The 22,441-nt window shown below is 37.3% G+C and overlaps 1 long non-coding RNA gene across 2 annotated transcripts in view; it reads left to right on the top strand.

The window, feature by feature from the left end:
* Positions 1 to 22,441, top strand: part of LOC112585480 — a 31,910-nt gene that overhangs the window by 8,275 nt on the left and 1,194 nt on the right. Inside the window, exons 1-2 of one of the 2 annotated variants that reach the window (XR_003109859.3) lie at positions 2,766 to 4,066; positions 6,647 to 6,873. This is a non-coding gene — a long non-coding RNA (uncharacterized LOC112585480). Of the gene's footprint in view, positions 1 to 2,765; positions 4,067 to 6,646; positions 6,874 to 22,441 lie in introns of those variants that run through there. The other variant, XR_006552084.2, reaches the window with a different exon arrangement.

Genomic DNA, 22,441 nt, shown 5'->3' on the forward strand with positions numbered 1-22,441 from the left:
TTCTTCTTCACTTTCTGCCATAAGGGTGGTGTCATCTGCATATCTGAGGTTATTGATATTTCTCCTGGCAATCTTGATTCCAGCTTGTGCTTCCTCCAGCCCAGCACTTCTCATGATGTACTCTGCATATAAATTAAATAAGCAGGGTGACAATATACAGCCTTGACATACTCCTTTTCCTATTTGGAACCAGTCTGTTGTTTCATGTTCAGTTCTAACTATTGCTTCCTGACCTGCATACAGGTTTCTCATGAGGCAGGTCAGGTGGTCTGGTATGCCCATCTCCTTTAGAATTTTCCACAGTTTATTGTGATCCACACAGTCAAAGGCTTTGGCATAGTCAATAAAGCAGAAATAGATGTTTTTTCTGGAACTCTCTTGCTTTTTTGATGATCCAGCGGATGTTGGCAATTTGATCTCTGGTTCCTCTGCCTTTTCTAAAACCAGCTTGAACATCTGGAAGTTCATGGTTCACATATTGCTGAAGCCTGGCTTGGAGAATTTTGAGAATTACTTACTAGCGTGTAAGATGAGTGCAATTGTGCAGTAGTCTGAGCATTCTTTGGCATTGCCTTTCTTGGGATTGGAATGAAAACTGACCTTTTCCAGTCGTGTGGCCACTGATGAGTTTTCCCAATTTGCTGGCATATTGAGTGCAGCACTTTCACAGCATCATCTTTTAGGATTTGAAATAACTCAACTGGAATTCCATCACCTCCACTGTCTTTGTTCATAGTGATGCTTCCTAAGGCCCACCTGACTTCACATTCCAGGATGTCTGGCTCTAGATGAGTGTGAGTGATCACAACTTCATGATTATCTGGGTCGTGAAGATCTTTTTTGTACAGTTCTTCTGTGTATTCTTGCCATCTCTTCTTAATATCTTCTGATTCTGTTAGGTCCATACCTTTTCTGTCCTTTATCGAGCCCATCTTTGCATGAAATGTTCCCTTGGTATCTCTAATTTTCTGGAAGAGGTCTTTAGTCTTTCTCATTCTATTGTTTTCCTCTATTTTTTTGCATTGATCGCTGAGGAAGGTTTTCTTATCTCTCCTTGCTATTCTTTGGAACTCTGCATTCAAATGGGTATATCTTTTCTTTTCTCCTTTGCTTTTCATTTCTCTTCTTTTCACAGCTATTTGTAAGGCCTCCTCAGACAGCCATTTACTTTTTTTTAGGTACAAGAGTAAATAATTAAAATACACTATGTTATAATGGAGGCATGAACAAAATACTATATAGTAACAGAAAAATGGAGAGATTAACTTTGGGGAGTAGGAGGAGGGATCCACATAATAGGTGATATTTGAGTTACAGTCCAGTGAAGAATAAACACAGCACCATTCTAAGAAACCAAGATGCATGTAGAAAAGAGGAGAGTTCATCATGTGTCAAGATGTAGATATGGACATATATGGATTCATAACAGCTTGTTTATGAGGACAGAGATTAAGTGAGTTTGGATGTAAATGATCCAAAACATATATTTTCCTTCTTATAACTCTGGAGAATTTGGTAAACATAACCAAAGTCTTAAATTTTTAGGTACACTATTCTATAGCATTTCTGTTTGCAGGAATTTATTTTAAGAGAATTGTCATGAAATAAGAATAAAGTTGTGATATGAGTTTCTGGTTCTCACCAAGATAGCAAACTAGAAGGACCGTTGGATCCCTGCCTCTAATCAATCCTAGAAACATTAAGAAAAAATGAGAGACTCTGGGACAAACAATATCACAAAACTGTGAAAAACCAATGAGACCACAGTGGATGGTTGACTTTTGAATGTGTGGTAGTACTGGATGCACAAAGAGACAGTAAATGGAGACACAAGATATAACTGGTTATGGCAATAAATATGTGAACCTGGCTAGAAAGGTTTAATTTTTGTTCTCACCTTTCCTTCCATTATCTTGGGATCATTAATGCCTGCTATTTTTCTAGAGACCTACACTCTCAGTATTTGGGTCTGAGGGATCGGATCAAAGTAGCATAGCAAAAATCCCTGAAGGTATGAATAATTGGGGTGAACAGGTTCCTGCCCATCAGTTGTCCTCAGGTGCCCACTGGTTTGCCCTGGCCCTCTGAACCCAGAGTTGGGGGTCACTATGCAGAGTTTGCCTCCTGACACTGTTGCTTGGCAACAAAACTTTCCCAGAGGAGTTACCTGGTGGGCTTGCAACAAAACGGAGTGGTCAACAATGATTGTATACTGACTCATGTCTCTGCCCTGGACTCATCCTTATTTTTCCTTATGCTTGCTTATCTGTCTTTGGTCCTTGGGCTCTTCCACTGCACATTTTACCAGACAGAGAGCAGCAGGCACTCACAAGAGAACATGGACTCATGGACTGAGATAGCAAGCATACTATGGCAGTTAACTTTCTTACAGAACACACACCAGACTGGGCAACATACATCTTCTAAGAGTAAACTTTTAGAAGAGATGGATGAATATTCTAAAATAAGTATGATTAAAATACATTTTGGGAAACAGAACGAGGAATAAGTTAAAAGATCAGAATGAGAAACTCTGGGCTTCGCTTGTAGCTCAGTTGGTAAAGAGTCTGACTGCTATGCAGGAGACCTGGGTTCGATCCCTGCGTCAGGAAGATTCCCTGGAGAAGGAAATGACAACTCACTCCAGTATTCTTGCCTGGAGAATCCCATGGACAAAGGAGCCTGGCAGGCTACAGTCTATGAGGTCACAAGAGTCTGACACGACTGAGCGACTAAGCGCACAACACACAACACACAGCACACACCCAGTCAGCAGGAGGTAGGATGAGGAAGTAGAAGACAGAAAAGCTAAGAGTCACAGCAGCTAGAACTAGAAGTGACATTATGTGAATACCAGGAAGCCCAGGGGAGAAAAATGGAATGAAATAGTTAAAGAAATAAGGAAAACGTAACAGATTTTTGAGAATTTCAAGACCTTAGAATGACAAGGGCTGGTAGAGCACCAAACAAGAAAAATAAGGAAAGCCTCCCACAGGGACTAGCAAAGAGAAGTGGTGGACTTTACTATCTTCCAGAAAGAAAGAGCAGCTCATCTACAAGAAAAGAAGAATAAGATTGGCATCAGATTTCTCCACAGCAACAGTGGATGGAAGAAAAATTAGTGTGCTTAAGAACTGAAAGTAAATATTTAATTACAAAAATGTTTATGAAAGTAAATATTTAATTACAAAAATATTTACTGTGACATTTCTTATAATAGCGAAATACTGAAAGTGCCTTGAATGTCCATACAATGGCATACCATGCATCCACTTAAAATTATGTTACAGAAAAACACTCTAAACTGAAGAAGATAGTCACAATGAATAGATTTCTCTATAAGAGATTCTGCACATGCATAGGATGAGTCCAATTTTGTGTATGTGGAAAGAATGAAAGACTATATGCAGAAGTTTAGTTTTTATCTCTGACAGTTAGCTGGAACTACATATACTACTTCCTTTTTGCTTTTTTAACAACTACATTTTCTCATATGAGATTTTGCTACTTTTTTAAAGGAAAAAAATGTGACTCAACTATTGATTTATCTCTGAGAGAACTCCAAGACTAAATACTAATTGGGAGTGATTTTAGATGCTCAGAGGCTGTTACAACGTTTCTGGGAGATGTGACAGGATTGAATTAAGACAGTGGCAAAGGGGATGGATCTAGGGGGCTCTATTGGACTGACATGCAGGAAAAATGAATAGGAATTTGTTAGCAGTTGGATAGGGGACATGTCAAGGATGACTCTGAAGTTTCTAGCTCCTCTCATATTTTACTTATCAACTCCTAAATTTAGGTTTGAAAGAACTATTATACATGCCCTTCTAAAGAAATGTTGTGATACAAAAGGCAGATATTTATACTATGTTTCCAGCAGCTCCTTCTATGAAAGCACTTTTGAAGCTGATTTGTATGTACACCTACATTGTGAGCCACAGATATTTTATTTTCAAGAAAAACATGCTCTACAAACTCTTTCCCAACCTGTGTCATTAAGCAAAAGCAATTGCTTTATTCACCACCAACCTCTGCCTGAGATCTTTTGAATGCAGCTTCAAAGGTACATTCCATGAATATATCTTTTTCCCATGTGTGTTGAAACCTGCTGGCAAAATATGTGTTATTTCATACCTCTATGAAAAAAATGGGCCACGTACATGAATGGGCAATTTACAACAGAATGGAAACAAATGGCTACTATAAGAAAACATGTTAAATTATCTTAGTAATAAACTTTAAACCTAGTTTCAAATAGCAAAATAATCTCTTAAAAAGATAATGCACAATGCTGGCAGGTTGTTGGTAAGATGAACATTTTCTTACATGGTTAGCATACTTTCTGGAAAAATTCATCACTATTTGAGAACATTAAAACTAATCTTTCCTTCCAGCCCAGCAATCACATTTTTAGAAATTTATATTAAGGAAATACTTAGAAATATAGTTAAGGATTAATTAATTGATGTTTAAGATAGGATAATAGCCAAATAAGTTGTATAGTTATTAAAAGAACATTTTCCTCAAAAGTTTAATGATATGAAAGAATATTCATGCTACCTAAGTGACAAACTCTGTATGCCATAGAATTTTGATTTTAAATAGTTTATTCTTGCATTTTAAAAAAAGGGAAAGAAAGAACCTGAAATATCAGCATTAATTATCTCTAAATAGTGGGATTATTGATAATTTTGCTATCATATTGGTTTTTTTAAGCTTCTAAAGTGAAGCATAAAGATTTTAAAATGGAGATAATTATTAAAAGTAATTTATTTCTGATACACTTTCAGTGATGTTTGGCACTCATCATTACCTTATCTTTTTTTTTCTTTTTGTATATGTATTTAAATACATAACTGGCACAGATATAAAAATCAGTTCAGTAATTTAGGAAAATTACCACATGGCCATAGACATGTGTTTATTTAACTAGGTTGTTGTCTGGGAAGTGCTCCTCATTTAGTAAAAATTTACTGAGGGGCATAAATCCACAATCTGTCAAAGGTGGAAAGGATAGAAATAATACAGTCCAAACATTTTAAAAGTGGGCTTTGTGAAAATTTATTTTTGTTATGAGGCTCTGAGAAGACATTGAAGGCTTTCAAATGCAGAAATGAGATAATTAAATAATTTTGGTAATAATGTGGATGGTGGATTGGCAGGGTAATAGTTGAGGAATAGGACTCCTGAGAGAAGTCTATTTTAATAATCCAGAAAGAAAGCAATGAAACTGTATATTGGGAAAGTGGTAGTAGGTCTGAAGAGCTGATGAGCTAGGTTAGGTAACTATAGAAGGTGATACCATTGCCTGAGATAAATTATCAAATGTGCTTAGTCACTCAGTTGTGTCTGATTCTTTGTGACCCAGTGGACTGTAGCCCGCCAGGCTCCTCTGTCCACAGGACTCTCCAGGCAAGAATACTGGAGTGGGTTGCCATTTCCTCCTCCAAGGATTCTTCCCAACCCAGGGGGCAAACCCATGTCTCCTCAGTCTCTTGCATTGGCAGGCAGATTCTTTACCAATGAACCACCTGGAAGACCTCATATTTGTCCACAATCTTGCCATACTGTGGGCTTTTAATAAATATCAACTCATTGACTAATTAGGCTACATTTATATCTTCTTTAGAGGAACTTGAGTTTGTATTAATAAGTATTTACTTTTAACTTCATATATTTTGAGGAATATAAGAGGAGACCTATGACTTAGGTAAATAGGACAGAGGCACTAAACTTTAAATATACATTAATACTATGTAGCTAGGTTATGCCGTATCTTCCAGCCCATCATTTTCATAGCAACAATGACAAAAGTAACACCTAGAGAAACAGGACTATTTTTAAGTTTTCTACTTTGTGTCAATTAGAAACTAATTTGAAATGTTTTAGTATAAAGGTGGAAGGTATTTCTGGTCCAGTCACCAGCTTTAATTAGTTGTTTTAAAACCAATATATTTTCTTCCTTTCTTTGGGCACCATATGTTCTTCTCCACTGAGATATGGATTTATGCCCTCACTGAGACACAGTAAACAGGCATTTTCAGAGGGGGTGCTTTCTTGCAGGCATGTTCTGTTGACATCACCATGAACATAAGAATGATCTTAAGAAAAAGGAAATTAAATGATAGGAAGTGCATTCTTACATTTTACTGAAGTTGTTGTGAATTCAACTAACAGCATTAGAACAATCTCAAAATTATTAGACTCCAGCCATCCGGCCTGTGATTCAAGTGGTCAAGTCCTTTTTTGAATACCCCACAAAGGGGCTATTTGCTTTGTAAATCTATTGTAAAAGCTTTTGATCGAGGTGAAATTTGTGTCCTTGTAGCCTGTATGTGTTGATCTTAGTACAAGAAGCCAAGTTCCCACTTTGTATACCACTCTTAAGATCCTTCGTGTTGTTTTCTTCTTCAATCCCTTCACATGCTGTCAGTATCTTTTATTCTGTTCATTATTCTGATTGCTCTGTTATGAATGTGCACTAGTTTTGTACGTATTTTTAAAATAAATTTACTTTTTAAAGTATGGAAATAAAAGCCCTCTTAACAATTTCTAAATTTGGTGAACTACTATTTAAAATACATTTTTAAGGAAGATTTCTATATTGTTCTTCCTGCTTCCACATATTTCTGTTCAATTTCAGGTTCCAACCAACCACTGGAGTAATCTGTCTAAACCGCACTTCCCATCAGTGTGTGTTAAGGCTGTCAGATAAGCAACAGCAAACCGAATTATCAGTTCTAGGGCATCATTATGGCTATTTCCTGTGTGCCTGTAAAGATAAATTGGAAGGAGCCGGACAAGATAGTGAGAGTCTTTACTGAGAAGTGGATCTGCTACTTGTGAAAGGAGAGGAGGAACAGAAGCAGAGTGAGTAGACAAAGTCTTAGGTTGCATGGTACAAAAAAGTAAACGAAATGTACAGAAGACATTGTGTGTGTGTGTGTTAGTCACTCAGTCGTGTCTGACTCTTGTGACCCCATGGACTGTAGCCTGCAGGGCTTCTCTGTCCATAGAATTCTCCAGGCAAGAATACTGGAGTGGGTTACCTCCCCTGATATCTCAGATGGTCAAGAATCTGCCTGCAATGCGGGAGACCTGGGTTTGATCCCTGGGTTGGGAAAATCCCCTGGAGAAGGGGAAGGCTACCCACTCTAGTATTCTGGCCTGGTGAATTCCATGGACTGTATAGTCCTTAAGGTTACAAAGAGTCAGACACGACTGAGCCACTTTCACTTTGCCATTCCCTTCTCCAGAGAATCTTCCTGACTCAGGAATAGAACCTGGGTCTCTTGCATTGCAGGCAGATTCTTTACTGACTGAACTACTACAGAAGCCCTATTTGCATTGTAATAAAGTCATGCTAATTTGAACTAAGAATTATTCAAAAAATATATTATTATTCAGAATTTGGGAAACAAAATTCACTATACAGACATCCAATAGAGAGAATTTTTTTTTTTGGTCATGGTTTATTATTGGAGAAGGAAATGGCAACCCACTCCAGTGTTCTTGCCTGGAGAATCCCAGGGACAGTGGAGCCTGGTGGGCTGCCGTCTATGGGGTTGCAGAGAGTCAGACATGACTGAAGAGACTTAGCAGCAGCATTGACTATAGTTCTATGTGGTATACAATAGGACTTTGTTGTTTATCCATTCTATATATAATAGTCTGCATCTGCTAGTCCTAAACTCCCAATCCATTCCTCCCACACTGCACCGCCCCCTTGGCAGCCATAAGTCTATTCTCTATGTCTGAGTCTGTTTCATAGATAAGTTCGTTTGTGTCATATGTCAGATTCCACATATAAGTGATATCATACAGTATTTATCTTTCTCCTTCTCACTTACTTTGCTTAGTATGATAATCTCTAGGTCCATCCATGTAGCTGCAAGTGGCATTATTTCATTCTATTTATTGATGAGCAATATTCCATTGGATATATGTACAACACCTTTATCCATTCATCTGTCATTGGTCATATAGGCTGTTTGTAAATAGTGATGCTATGAATACAGGGATGCATGGATCTTTTCAAATTATAGGTTTTTCTGGATATATGTCCAGGAGTTAGATTACTGTACTATATGGCAACTCTATTTTTAGTCTTTTGAATAACCTTCATACTATTCTCCAAGTGGTTTTACCAAATTGCATTCCCACCAACAGTGTGGGAGAGTTCCCTTTTCTCCACAACTTCTCCAGCCTTTGTTATTTGTAGATTTTTAATGATGGTCACTTCCAAGAGAGAAAATTTTATATAAAGACATGTTGATGAATACTGGAAAGGTTAAGATAGCAAAAAAGAAAAGGAAAAAGAGTTGGAGGAACAAAGCTAACACCAAGGAAAAGTGACCACCTATGCCCACTCTTCTTTGATCTAGAATCAATCAACCTATTCCTGCTGTTACTACAGAATTGCCAGCAATTGCCAGCTACTGCCACAGTTTTGGAGCCAAAGGAGGAACCTTTGCTTGTTCTGCTTTCTTCTTATTTCTCATTAGTACCTTCTATTAGCAGAACTCATCAGAAAGAAAGCAGTCAAGGAGAAATGAGAAACGTACCTTGCAGACTTCTAACTTTCGATATACAGAAAAGCACAGAAGAGAGAATAAGGGTTGAGAGCAAATAAGCAAATGTCTGGCCTAGTAGGTATGCCAGACAGCAAAAACTCAAGAATATGAAAGTTATAGTGTAACATAGAAGTGAGAATTTAAACTACATGAAGAAGTCCTAGTTTCATTTTTTTCTTATAGTTTTTATTTTTTAATGATGAGAATTTTTTAGCATATGAATTCTTGTACATATATTTTAAAAGAACTAGTATCCTTTGCTCCTGGGGTAAAAAAGATGAAAATTACACATATACATTGGTTTATTCTTAATATTATTATTTCCTTCACTAACAATATTTTTTAAACTGCTCTTCCATGTAAGCAGAAACGTAAGTCACTATTTTCAAAAGAAGTTCTGGGCAATTGGGAGAGGTAGGAAGATGGAAGGAAATTAATCATGAATTGCAAAGCTTACAGATCTTGGAAGATCTATCAAAGAAACATCAGACTCATCTTCATGTCCTGAGTAAAATCATTTTTGTCTCACCTCTGATTTCGGCCATGGTTAGAATAGACATTTTCTTGAGCCTTCCACCCATCTCATGCTGACAGTGTCTTGTTCAGACACTAGAGAGCCTAGTATCTCTAGGTCTTTCATTTCTGGCTGGGCTTCTATCAAGAAGAGGTGGCAAGAATACACAGAACTGTACAAAAAAGTTCTTCATGTCCCAGATAATCACGATGGTGTGATCACTGACCTAGAGCCAGACATCCTGGAATGTGAAGTCAAGTGGGCCTTAGAAAGCATCACTACGAACAAAGCTAGAGGAGGTGATGGAATTCCAGTTGAGCTGTTTCAAATCCTGAAAGATGATGCTGTAAAAGTGCTGCACTCAATATGCCAGCAAATTTGGAAAACTCAGCAGTGGCCACTGGACTGGAAAATGTCAGTTTTCATTCCAATCCCAAAGAAAGGCAGTGCCAAAGAATGCTCAAACTACCGCACAATTGCACTCATCTCACATGCTAGTAAAGTAATGCTCAAAATTCTCCAAGCCAGGCTTCAGCAATACGTGAACCGTGAACTTCCAGATGTTCAAGCTGGTTTTAGAAAAGGCAGAGGAACCAGAGATCAAACTGCCAACATTCGCTGGATCATAGAAAAAGCAAGAGAGTTCCAGAAAAACATCTATTTCTGCTTTATTGACTATGCCAAAGCCTTTGACTGTGTGGATCACAAGAAACTGTGGAAAATTCTGAAAGAGACGGGCATACCAGACCACCTGACCTGCTTCTTGAGAAATCTGTATGCAGGTCAGGAAGCAACAGTTAGAACTGGACATGGAACAAGAGACTGGTTCCAAATAGGAAAAGGAGTACATCAAGGCTGTATATTGTCACCCTGCTTATTTAACTTATATGCAGAGTACATCATGAGAAACACTAGGCTGGAAGAAGCACAAGCTGGAATCAAGATTGCCAGGAGATATATCAATAACTTCAGATATGCAGATGACACCACCCTATGGCAGAAAGTGAAGAGGAACTAAAAAGCCTCTTGATGAAAGTCAAGGTGGAGAGTGAAAAAGTTGGCTTAAAGCTCAACATTCAGAAAACGAAGATCATGGCATCTGGTTCCATCACTTGATGGGAAATAGATGGGGAAACAGTGGAAACAGTGTCAGATTTTATTTTTTTGGGCTCCAAAATCACTGCAGATGGTGACTGCAGCCATGAAATTAAAAGACACTTACTCCTTGGAAGGAAAGTTATGACCAACCTAGATAGCATATTCAAAAGCAGAGACATTACTTTGCCAACAAAGGTCCGTCTAGTCAAGGCTATGGTTTTTCCTGTGGTCACATATGGATGTGAGAGTTGGACTGTGAAGAGGGCTGAGTGCTGAAGAATTGATGCTTTTGAACTGTGGTGTTGGAGAAGCCTCTTGAGAGTCCCTTGGACTGCACGGAGATCCAACCAGTCCATTCTGAAGGAGATCAGCCCTGGGATTTCTTTGGAAGGAATGATGCTGAAGCTGAAACTCCAGTACTTTGGCCACCTCATGCGAAGAGTTGACTCCTTGGAAAAGACTCTGATGCTGGGAGGGATTGGGGGCAGGAGGAGAAGGGGACGACAGAGGATGAGATGGCTGGATGGCATCACCGACTCAATGGACATGAGTCTGAGTGAACTCCGGGAGTTGGTGATGGACAGGGAGGCCTGGCGTGCTGTGATTCATGGGGTCGCAAAGAGTCAGACACGACTGAGCGACTGAACTGAACTGAACTGAAGGAGCAACCAGCCTGTGAAACCAGAGGTATCACGATGTTAATGTTTCCAAGTGCATCTCCTAATCAGTGGGAGACAGGTTGATATATAAATAATTATCCTGGTCTAGCCTCTGTAATGCTACTTTGAGTTATTTTTTATGCTCCTCGGAAAATTCTGTTCGGAATGGAACCCCATTTATATTTGATATTTTTATTTTGTGGATTTCAATACACCATTTAGACTTTTTAGCTTCAACTCTTTTTTTCAATGATGGTTGCTGTCTCATAATTCTGTGAATTTGACTGACTTCAAAATTAGCAGTAAATATTTATTTGTTTGTTTATTTTTAAACGGAAGTATAGTTGATTTACTTCAGGATCAGGTTCAATCCCTGGGTTGGGAAGATCTCCCAGAGAAGAGAATGGCTACCCACCCCAGTATTCCTGCTTGGAAAATTCCACCGACTGAGGAGCCTGGCGAGTGACAGTCCATAGGGTCACAGAGTCAGACACCACTGAGCGACTAATACTCTCACACTTTCATAGTTGATTTACAATGTGGTGCTAGTACAGCAGAGTGATTCAGTTACATACATACCTATATGGAGCTATAGATATATGCTCTTTCGTATCCTTTTTCTTTATAAGTTAGTAAAAGTTATGGAATGTTGTTCCCTCTGCTACATAGTATGACCTTGTTTCTTGTCTGTTTTATATAAAGTATCATGTATCTGTTAATCCTAAGCTCCTAATTTATCCTTTTGCTTCCCTTTCCCCTTTGGTAACCATACTTTTGTTTTCTATGTCTATGAGTTTGCTTCTATTTTATAAATACATCATTCATATCATTTTTCTTTTAGATTTTACACATAAGTAACATGTATGATATTTACCATTTGTAGCTAGAGATTATAATATAACTTATAAGTAAGTATATAATATAATATAACTTATAAGTAAGTCAGAGAAAGACAAATATCATAAGACTTCTTTTACTCAGCATGATGTTTCTGATATTCACCCATATCATGTATTTTAATAGTTTGTTCCTTTTTTTTTTGGTGAATTATATTTCATTGCATAAATATGTCACAGTTGATTTATGCTTCCATTTATGGACATCTGATTGGGCTATTTTGAATAAAACTATAATTTGGTTCAATAATATTTTATTAAGTATTTTTGAAGATTTAAATAGAATGTTTTTGCATCTATGTCCATGAGAGATGTTCATCTATAATTTTTTGTTAATATTTTTTGTGAGAGATCAGTATCAAGATTATGCTGCACTCATAAAGTAAGTTAGCAAATATCCCTTCTTCCTCTAATTTCTGTAAGCCTTTGTATAAATTTAGTACTATTTTCCTTATATTTTGATAGAATTCACAAATGAAATCATCTGGGCCTGGAGTTTTCTTTGTGCAAGTCTTTTGATGATTGATTTGACTTTATTAATAGTAGGACATTTACAATTTTCAATTTAATTTAAAGTCAGTTTTTGTTAGCTGTTCCTCTCTGCCCCCAGGATTTATCTATTTCATCTACATTGTCAATAAGTTTGTGATACGAAGTTGATCATAATATTGTTTTAATGTCCTTTTAATGTCTGTATTATAAGCAATGATAGCAACACTTTTGTTCCTGTTATTGGTAACCTGTTTTCTTTATTTTTGATCAGTCTAACTAGAGGCTTGTTATTTTGTTGATCTTTTAAAGAAAACCAAGTTTTAGCCTACTGATTTTTGTATTGCTTGTCTGTCTTTTATTTCATTAAAATCTGCCATTATCATGATAATTTCCCTTTTTTTTACTTACTTTGCCTTTAATTTCCTCTGTTCCTATGTTTCTGTCTTTTTTGGATTTTTAAATATTTTGAAAATTGCAATTTAATTTATCTATTGGTTTTTATTTATATCTACTTGCATTATTTTTAGTAATTGCTTTCAGTTGAGTTCAGTTCAGTCGCCCAGTCGTGTCCGACTCTTTGCGACCCCATGAATCACAGCACGCCAGGCCTCCCTGTCCATCATCAAGCCCCGGAGTTCACTCAGACCCACGTCCATCGAGTCAGTGATGCCATCCAGCCATCTCTTCCTCTGTCGTCCCCTTCTCCTCCTGCCCCCAATCCCTCCCAGCATCAGAGTCTTTTCCAATGAGTCAACTCTTCGCATGAGCTGGCCAAAGTACTGGAGTTTCAGCTTCAGTATCATTCCCTCCAAAGGAATCCCAGGGCTGATCTCCTTCAGAATGGACTGGTTGGATCTCCGTGCAGTCCAAGGGACTCTCAAGAGTCTTCTCCAACACCACAGTTCAAAAGCATCAATTCTTTGGTGCTCAGCTTCTTCACAGTCCAACCCTCACATCCATACATGACCACTGGAAAAACCATAGCCTTGACTAGACGGACCTTTGCTGACAAAGTAATGTCTCTGCTTTTGAATATGCTGTCTAGGTTGGTCATAACTTTTCTTCCAAGGAGTAAGCATTTTTTTATTTCATGGCTGCAATCGCCATCTGCAGTGATTTTGGAGCCCAAAAAAATAAAATCTGACACTGTTTCCACTGTTTCCCCATCTATTTCCCATCAAGTGATGGGACCAGATGCCATGATCTTCATTTTCTGAATGTTGAGCTTTAAGCCAACTCTTTTGCTCTCCTCTTTCACTTTCATCAAGAGGCTTTTGAGTTCCTCTTCACTTTCTGCCATAAGGGTGGTGTCAGCTTTAGGTATTCAAAATACATCTTTACATTTTCACAGTGAATCTAGAGCTAATATCATGCCATTTTATGTAAACTGCAGAACGTTGCAGTTGTGTATAGGATCATATAATATCTCTCACTTTATGTTCTCATGGACATAAAATTTTATTTCTGTATACATTATAAACTCCATGAGATAATGCTGTAATTTTTGTTTTAAATCATCATATGAATTTTAAAGAAATTTAGAGGAAAAGAGATTAGTCATTTATCTTCATATTTGCCATTTTCAATAGTCTTTATTCTTCCTGAGGATACAAGTTTCCAACTGGCTTAATTTTCTCTAGTCTCAGACCGGCCTTTGGCAATTCTTTTAATTTATGTCTGCTGGCAACAAATTCTCTAATATATATTTTTAATCCAAAAATATATTTTCCCTACAATCTAGAAAGATATTGTTGCTAGATATAGAATTCCTGGTTGTTGAAAGATTTTGTTTGTTTGATATTTTGCTTTCATCACCTTAATGGTATCTCCTTATTCTCTTCTGGGTCCCAAAGTTTCTGGTAAATAAATGGTATAACAATCTATTTTTTCTCTCTGTATGGAATGCTTCATTTTTCTTTGGCTGTTTTCAGTTTATTTTTCTCTTTTTATTTGGTTTTGTGCAGCTTTGTTTTAATACATCTAAATATGATTCTCTCATATATTTCCTGATTGGGAATTACTGAGGTTCTTAAATCTTTAAATTTGTGTCTTTATCATATTTTGAAAAATATTCAGCTCTTATTTCTTTAAAATAACATTCAATTTTATAGATATGCCACATTTTGTCTACCTGTCCATCAGCTGGTGAGCACTTCAGTTTTTTTTCCCAGTTTTTGGCTATTGTGAACATCCTGTACAAGTTTTTGTGTGGACGTGTGTAATTTCTCTTGATATACATCTAGGAGTGGGATGACTGGGTCATAAAGTAAGTGTATGTTCAATTTTTTGAGATAAATTTTTTTAAAGGGATTACATTGACATATTTCCACTAGCAATGAACTAGGGTTGATGAATGAAGATTTAGGTTTGCCATTTTGCTATTTGATTTCCATACATATATTATTCCCTTTATTTTCATCACTGCCTTCTTTTGTATTAACTACATATTTCCTAGTATGTAATTATTTTGCTGTTTGTTTTATGAATATTAAGGGTTTTTAAAGTCATTTTCTTAGTAACTTCACTAGGGAGCACAACTGACATCTTGTTTATAACAATCTAGTTCTTATTAGTACCAACTTAACTTGAATAGTGTACAAAACAACTTGTTCTAACAAAGCCCCATTGCTTTTCCACTCTTTTATGCTATTATTGACATACAAATTATGTCCTTATACATTTCGAGTCCATCAAAATAGCCTTATAAATACTGCTTTATGCAGTTGTTTTTCAACTGAGATAGAGGAATTAGTTACCAACAAAAATATATTTGTACTGTCTTCCATATTTACCTGTGTAGTTACAACCACTAAAGAGCCTCTTGATGAAAGTGAAAGAGGAGAGTGAAAAAGCTGGCTTAAAACTCAACATTTAGAAAACTAAGATCATTGCATTGGGTTCCATCACTTCATGGCAAATAGATGGGGAAACAATGAAAACAGTGACAGACTTTATTTTCTTGGGCTCCAAAATCACTGCAGATGGTGACTGCAGCCGTGAAATTAAAAGTTACTTGCTCTTTGGAAGAAATGCTATGACCAATCTACACAGCATTTTAAAAGGCAGAGATATTACTTTACCAACAAAGGTCTGTCCAGTCAAGGCTATGGTTTTTCCAGTAGTCATATATGGATGTGAGAGTTGGACTATAAAGAAAGCTGAATGCTGAAGGATTGATGCTTCTGAACTGTGATGTTAGAGCAGACTCTTGAGAGTCCCTTGGACTGCAAGGAGATCCAACCAGTCCATCCTAAAGGAAATCAGTCCTGAATATTCATTGGGAAGACTGATGCTGAAGCTGAAACTCCAATACTTTGGCCCCCTGATGAGAAGAACTGACTCACTGGAAAAGACCTTGATGCTGGGAAAGATTGAAGGCAGGAGGAGAAGGGGACAACAGAGGATGAAATGGTTGTATGGCATCACTGACTCAATGGACATGAGTTTGAGCAAGCTCTGGGAGATGGTGATGCACAGAGAAGCCTGGCATGCTGCAGTCCATGGGGTTGCAAAGAGTTTGACATGACTGAGTGATTGAACTGAACTGGACTGAGTTACCATCACTGGTACTCTTTATGAATCCTTGTGGATTAAAACTAATGTCTAGTATTTTTCTGGGCTCCAAAATCACTGCAGATGGTGACTGCAACCATGAAATTAAAAGACACTCACTCCTTGGAAGGAAACTTATGACCAACCTAGACAGCATATTGAAAAGCATAGACATTTGTCAACAAAGGTCCGTCTAGTGAAGGCTATGGTTTTTCCAGTGGTCATGTATGGATGTGAGAGTTGGACTATAAAGAAAGCTGAGTGCCAAAGAATTGAAGCTTTTGAACTGTGGTGTTGGAGAAGGCTCTTGAGAGTCCCTTGGACTGCAAGGAGATCCAGTCAGTCCATCCTAAAGGAGATCAGTCCTGGGTGTTCATTGGAAGGACTGATGTTGAAACTGAAACTCCAATACTTTGGCCACCTGATGCGAAGAGCTGACTCATTGGAAAAGACCCTGATGCTGGGAAAGATTGTGGGCTGGAGGAGAAGGGGACGACAGAGGATGTGATGGTTGGATGGCATCACCGACTCAATGGACATGGGTTTGGGTGGACTCTGGGAGTTGGTGATGGACAGGGAGGCCTGGCATGCTGCGCTTTGTGGGTTTGCAAAGAGTCGGAGATGACTGAGGAACTAACTGAACTGAAGGGTCCTTTTATTTCAAGCTGAAGGATTCCCTTTAGTATTTCTAAGGCAGGCTCCCTAGCAATTAATTTTTCTTATTTTGTTTACTTGCAATGTTTTAATTTTACCTTTATTTTTGACCAATAGTTTTGTTGTTGTTGTTGTTTATAGTCTTATTTCAGTCCTTTGAGTTTATCACCTCCTTACGACATTCTGGTTTTCTTGGTTTTTGCTAAGTCAGTTGTCACTCTCATTGAAAATTACTTGTGCATGTTGAGTTTGTTTTCTCTCCCTATTGCTCCTTCAAGGTGCTCTCCTTGTCTTTTGACAGTTTGGCTATGATGTCTCTAGATATGGATCTCCCTTTGTTGATCCTACTAGTAGTGTTTCAGGATTCTTGTAAGTATAGGTTCATCAAATTTGGGGAGTTTTCAGCTATTCTTTCTTCAAATATTATTTCTGCCCTTTCTGATTCTCTCTTTTTCTTCTGGAACTTTCACATCAGAGTATCTATCAGGCTTCTGAGTTTCTGGTAATTTTCCTTTAATTATTTTTTCTATGCCTTAAAGTGGATAATTTCATTTGACCTATCTTCAAGCATACTTATTTTTCTTCTGTCAGTTCTTATCTGCTCTTATTCCACTCTAATGAATGTTTCATTTTAACAATCAGACTTTTAAGCTCCAGCATTTCTGTTTGGTTTCATTTCATAATTTTAATTTTTTGTTCATATTTTCTGTTCTGTTGTTGTTGACTCAGTCATATCTGACTCTTTCTGACCCCAAGGACTGCAGCACACCAGGCTTCCCTGTCATTCACCATCACCTGGAGCTTGCTCAAACTCTTGTCCATTGAGTCGGTGGTGCCATCCAACCATCTCATCTGCCATTGTCCCATTCTCCTCCTGCCTTCAGTCTTTCCCAGCATCAGGGTCTTTTCTAATGAGTCAGCTCTTCACATCAGGTGGCCAAAGTATTGGAGCTTCAACTTCACCATCATTCCTTCTAATGAATATTCAGGATTGATTTCCTTTAGGATTGACTGGTTTGATCTCTTTGCAGTCCAAGAGACTCTTAAGAGTCTGGTGTGCGACTTATCATACTTTCCTTTAGTTTTTTGTGTTTTTTTTTTAATTATTTATTTTATTTTACTATTTTTTTAACTTTTATTATTTTTTTAATTTTATTTTATTTTTAAACTTTACAAAATTGTATTAGTTTTGCCAAATATCAAAATGAATCCGCCACAGGTATACATGTGTTCCCCATCCTGAACTCTCCTCCCTCCTCCCTCCCCATACCCTCCCTCTGGGTCGTCCCAGTGCACTAGCCCCAAGCATCCAGTTGAGCATGTATATGATATCTGATTTAAAGTTTTTGTCTTGTAAGTCCAGTATTTGGACTATTGGACATGCTTTTCTATTTCTTCATATATCATGTAATTCTTTTGTTGAAACTTGGACATTTTAAGTAATCTAGCATGGTGGCTCTGAGAATAAATCTTTGCCTCCTCCCCCAGACTGTTCTTATTGTTGTGGTTTATTTGTTTAGTGAATTTCCTGGGAAATTATGTAATACCTTACTCTTTGTTATGTGTAGCCATTAAAGTTTCCTCTCTGCTTAGTTATCTTTCTGGTCAGATAGTGACTGGACAGAGATTTTCTTAAATGGCCTGAACCAGTAAGTTTCTCACCTCTGTTAAAGGACCCAGTGTGTGTGTTGGAGTAGGCTTTCAACGCTGGAGTAGTTTGTACCTTAGCCTTTAGTTCTTACTTGCACAGATCCTTAAGGTCAGCTATGGATAGAGAGTAGAACCTCATCAAGTCTTTCTGTGGCATGTGTCACTGTACTATACATGCAGATGGCCTTCTAGGTCCCCAGAAAAATATTAGGTATCTTCAAAAACCCCCATGGAAATCTCATTTCCCTTTTATTTTTTTGGCTGCTCAGTTACCCCAACTGGCATTGCTGTCCCAGGAAACAGAGGTTAAACTATTATCTCTGACTATTTTAGACAAATGCCCCATGGACTTTCCTCATCCACTGAGCTCTGAGTGAGTTTGAGTAAGAACAAGCTCTGGGAATGTTTTTTACCATGAAGCTCCAAGACAGATCAGATAATGACATTTCTTTGGGGATGGATTTTTAGGAGAGTTCCAAACCCATTTGGTCCACTCCCATGACTGCTGGACTGCTGTTTTTTAGTTACCATGGTTCCAAAGTGAATGGTTCTTAAGGCTACTATAAAGCTGGGAAAAAGAAGATGGGAATAGAGTAAGTTTAAATGCCACAAGGCTCAGTACTCTTACTGAGATTCAACCAGTTTTCTTGAATAAACACTCCTTGGGTTGTTGGAAGTCTTCGGTTAATTCCAGGAGTTCTTAAAAAAGATGATTTAACAATTGTATCAGTGTTCTCATCGCTTTTATGGAAGGGCGGATTTTCAGAGACCCTTACTTTGCCAATGTTGCTTTCCAATAAACAGAGTAATTTATTTAATTCATAAATACTCCCATGTACTAAAATACTAATTCTTTAGGTACATCTTAAAGTATTTGAAAATAGAAATTTAAAACAAATACAATAAAAAGTAACTATATATAAAAGTTCTAATATTCCCTGTTGTATCATAATAGATTGTCTTCCTGGAATATGAGTTTCCTAGATGAAACTTTCTGGGATAGACTTTTGTCAAATTTCACTTCTCGTATTATTGAGACCACAGAAAATTTGTCAGGGATTGTATTCTATTGATAATAAATGATGATATAGTAAGTGTAATTATCAGTATATTTAAAAGGCTTTTAATTTACGTTTTACAGCATGTGGGTCAAAGCCAAGCTGCTGGGATCAATTCTAGCCAAGCCCATTTGCTTAAGCTGCTTTTGTGCTACAAAGGCAGACTTGAGTAGCTGCAATAGAGACTACATTGCCCAAAGAGCCTAAAATGTCTACTCTCTGGCCCTTTGCATAAAAAATTTTCTGATCTTTACAGTAAAGCAAGACTCAGAGTTGCACTGGACTCTGATGGTTCTCAAACTTTGGGTTGTATCCAAACCATTACCATATTTGTGAACAAAATAGATTTCTGGGTTCTACCCCAGGAATCATAACATCAATGAGTTACTTGTTCTCTGATTTTTAGTTCAGCTTGGTGGATGAGGAGCCCTAGGAGACTGGAGGAAAGGAAAAAAGTGAGGTCAAAAGATTTATTCCCCTTATTTCTTTCCTCCAATCTCCTCTGACTTAGACGACTTTCTCCATCCATCCTTCTGTGTATCAGTGTCCCCTTAATCAGCTCCTCTTCTCACACTTTCAGGTGTACAAGGGGTGGTTGAGTTTTTTATTCTTTCGGGTATTTCACAATCCCTTATGGTTTTCCCTATACACACTCTTTTTAATAATTCCTTTGTTTACTTCTCCTAAATTATACTAATTTTAGGGTATCTTTTAAGCTAGAAATCACGCTGAAACTCTAAGCCTTCCTACTCTTGTTTTTTAACATCCAAATTTCAACCTATCCTTTCTCTATACTGAACTCCTGTCTTAAAAAAATATTATCTGTCCCTTTCAGTTTTGTGCTATATTGAATTTAAAAATTCTACCTTCTGTTTCTTTCATCAAGTTGCTAATAAAATTGTGAACAGTTATGGCTAAGAATAATACCTGTGGATGGTTACCAAAAAGCTTCCTGGTTGATCTGATCCATTTACAACAGTCTTTGCTGTTATTACACTAGTTACTAATCAATTTATTTAAAAGCCTCTGGTCTTCATGCCTGTATTTTAGCCACTGTTGCTGTCCATGACACTCTGATTTCCCTAAAGTCTCATATTCATATGAAGTACGAAATTTCAGAGATTATACATATATAGTGGTTTAGTCGCTAAGTTATGTCCAACTCTTGTGACTCCATGGATTGTAGGCCACCAGGTCCCTCTGAGCATGGAATTTTGCAGGCAAGAATGCTGGAGTGGTTTGCCATTTCCTTCTCCAGGGGATCTTCCCGACCCAGGGATGAAACCCAGGTATCCTGCACTTCAGGCAGATTCTTTACTGATTGAGCTACTAGCCTCTCTCTAGTCTCTGAAACTCAGTTTCTGCTAGATGGCAGACTAAAATTCAGATATGCTTGAAAATGGCAGTTTAAATATTTCCGTTTTTTTCAGACTTGACTTTCCTTTAATAGATCCTGTAGAAAGACTGCTTTATGACACTGTTGATGTCCTTTTGACACTTGACCCTTTATACTTGATCACCCCTGTTACCATTGAAGTTCATCAGCATTTTAGCAATAAACATTTCTTGAACTTCCTTTTTTGGTCAGATTGAATAAGCCTAAGCTAGAGAATTAAGATCAATGCAAAATACCTGGTAAAATAGGTCCATTTGACATGACAGCATGCTACATATTATTTTTACTACATAATATATGTATATCTTCTGTTTGGAAAGTTCTCTGTATCTTTATTGAGGGTGAGCATAAGCAAAGGCAGGTTTTTCAAAATTGGCCCATGTATAATTTGCTCATAATTGCTTTTATGGAATTGCTCATCAGAAATCTGTCATTAAATCTTCTCCAGAGAGCATAACACAGGTGATCAGAAATAAATTGCTTTTAGTGTTATGTGTGTATAAAGATATTGGTTTTATTTGTATAATTATTTTCAGCTCCTTGGTATAGTATTTTCATGAGTCTAAGACAACTTCAAGACTTTATCTCTTTATGAGAAGGAAATCAACATTAGGAAACAGAAAAAATATGCAGATAGATTCACATTTCAATTTTGATTCTTGGGAGAGGGATAGGAAACATGTGCAGACACATTTCACTGTTTGTATTTTCTTAAAGAATTGAGGGGTATCAGCAAGCTAATGAAGAAAGAAGTCAATAGGAGACCAACTGAGTGGGGCAGAATCATTAGTACCAGCTAGTGATTTCTCTGTCTTTACTTGCTGGTGCCAAAATGTGATTATATCTAAAATGAAAACATAGTGAATTATGAAACATCTTTGTTCTTTCCTTAAATAATGAATACCACTAATAAATATTTAATAAGTACTTACTATAGATGGCCAAAAAGTATGAAAGCATAGGCAGAAATGCATAAAAAGTAGTTATTTATATTACAATATATGATTTTGTTCAATGGTCTGACCTGATAAATTCAGTGCATTGCCCCTTATCATGATGGTCAGGATCATGTTCCCATAAACTTTGTAGAACTTAAGTTATGTACGATTGAAGGGCATGTATCTGGGAACTCTCTTGTACAATTCTGCTGGTAACTCCAATTCCTTGAATCTTTGGCAAGTTGACCTTTTTGGACTGGCCACGGCCATGGCTATGCCAGTCTCATTCATCTTGTTGGAAATGGATGATAATTCACAAAAGTGTTTGTCCAACATACTGCCTGTATCTTTGAATTTTTGAACCAGCTTTCCAGTTGTGCTGTGGGAAATGGCAGCTCTTTCAAAATGATATGCGTTAAAGAGTTCTGCTATTCATTGTTTTTTTGTTTTTTTGTTTTTAATTTATTTATTTTTTTTAATTTTTTTTAAATTTTATTTTATTTTTAAACTTTACAAAATTGTGTTAGTTTTGCCAAATATCAAAATGAATCCGCCACAGGTATACATGTGTTCCCCATCCTGAACCCTCCTCCCTCCTCCCTCCCCATACCATCCCTCTGGGTCGTCCCAGTGCACTAGCCCCAAGCATCCAGTATCGTGCATTGAACCTGGACTGGCAACTCGTTTCATATATGATATTTTACATGTTTCAATGCCATTCTCCCAAATCTTCCCACCCTCTCCCTCTCCCACAGAGTCCATAAGACTGTTCTATACATTATCTGCATAGCAGTATCAACTCGATCCATTCATTTTTCGTCAATATTTAAAAAACATAAAATTATAGTATTTGTGTTTCCAAATTTTAATGACACTCTGTCTATACAGAAGATCTTCTAAGAATTTTTCATTTAATCCTCATGACAAGTGTATGAGTTGACGTCTCTTTTTACTTCCA

This window comes from Bubalus bubalis, chromosome 6 (genome assembly GCF_019923935.1).
Source record: "Bubalus bubalis isolate 160015118507 breed Murrah chromosome 6, NDDB_SH_1, whole genome shotgun sequence".
Lineage (NCBI taxonomy): Eukaryota > Metazoa > Chordata > Mammalia > Artiodactyla > Bovidae > Bubalus > Bubalus bubalis.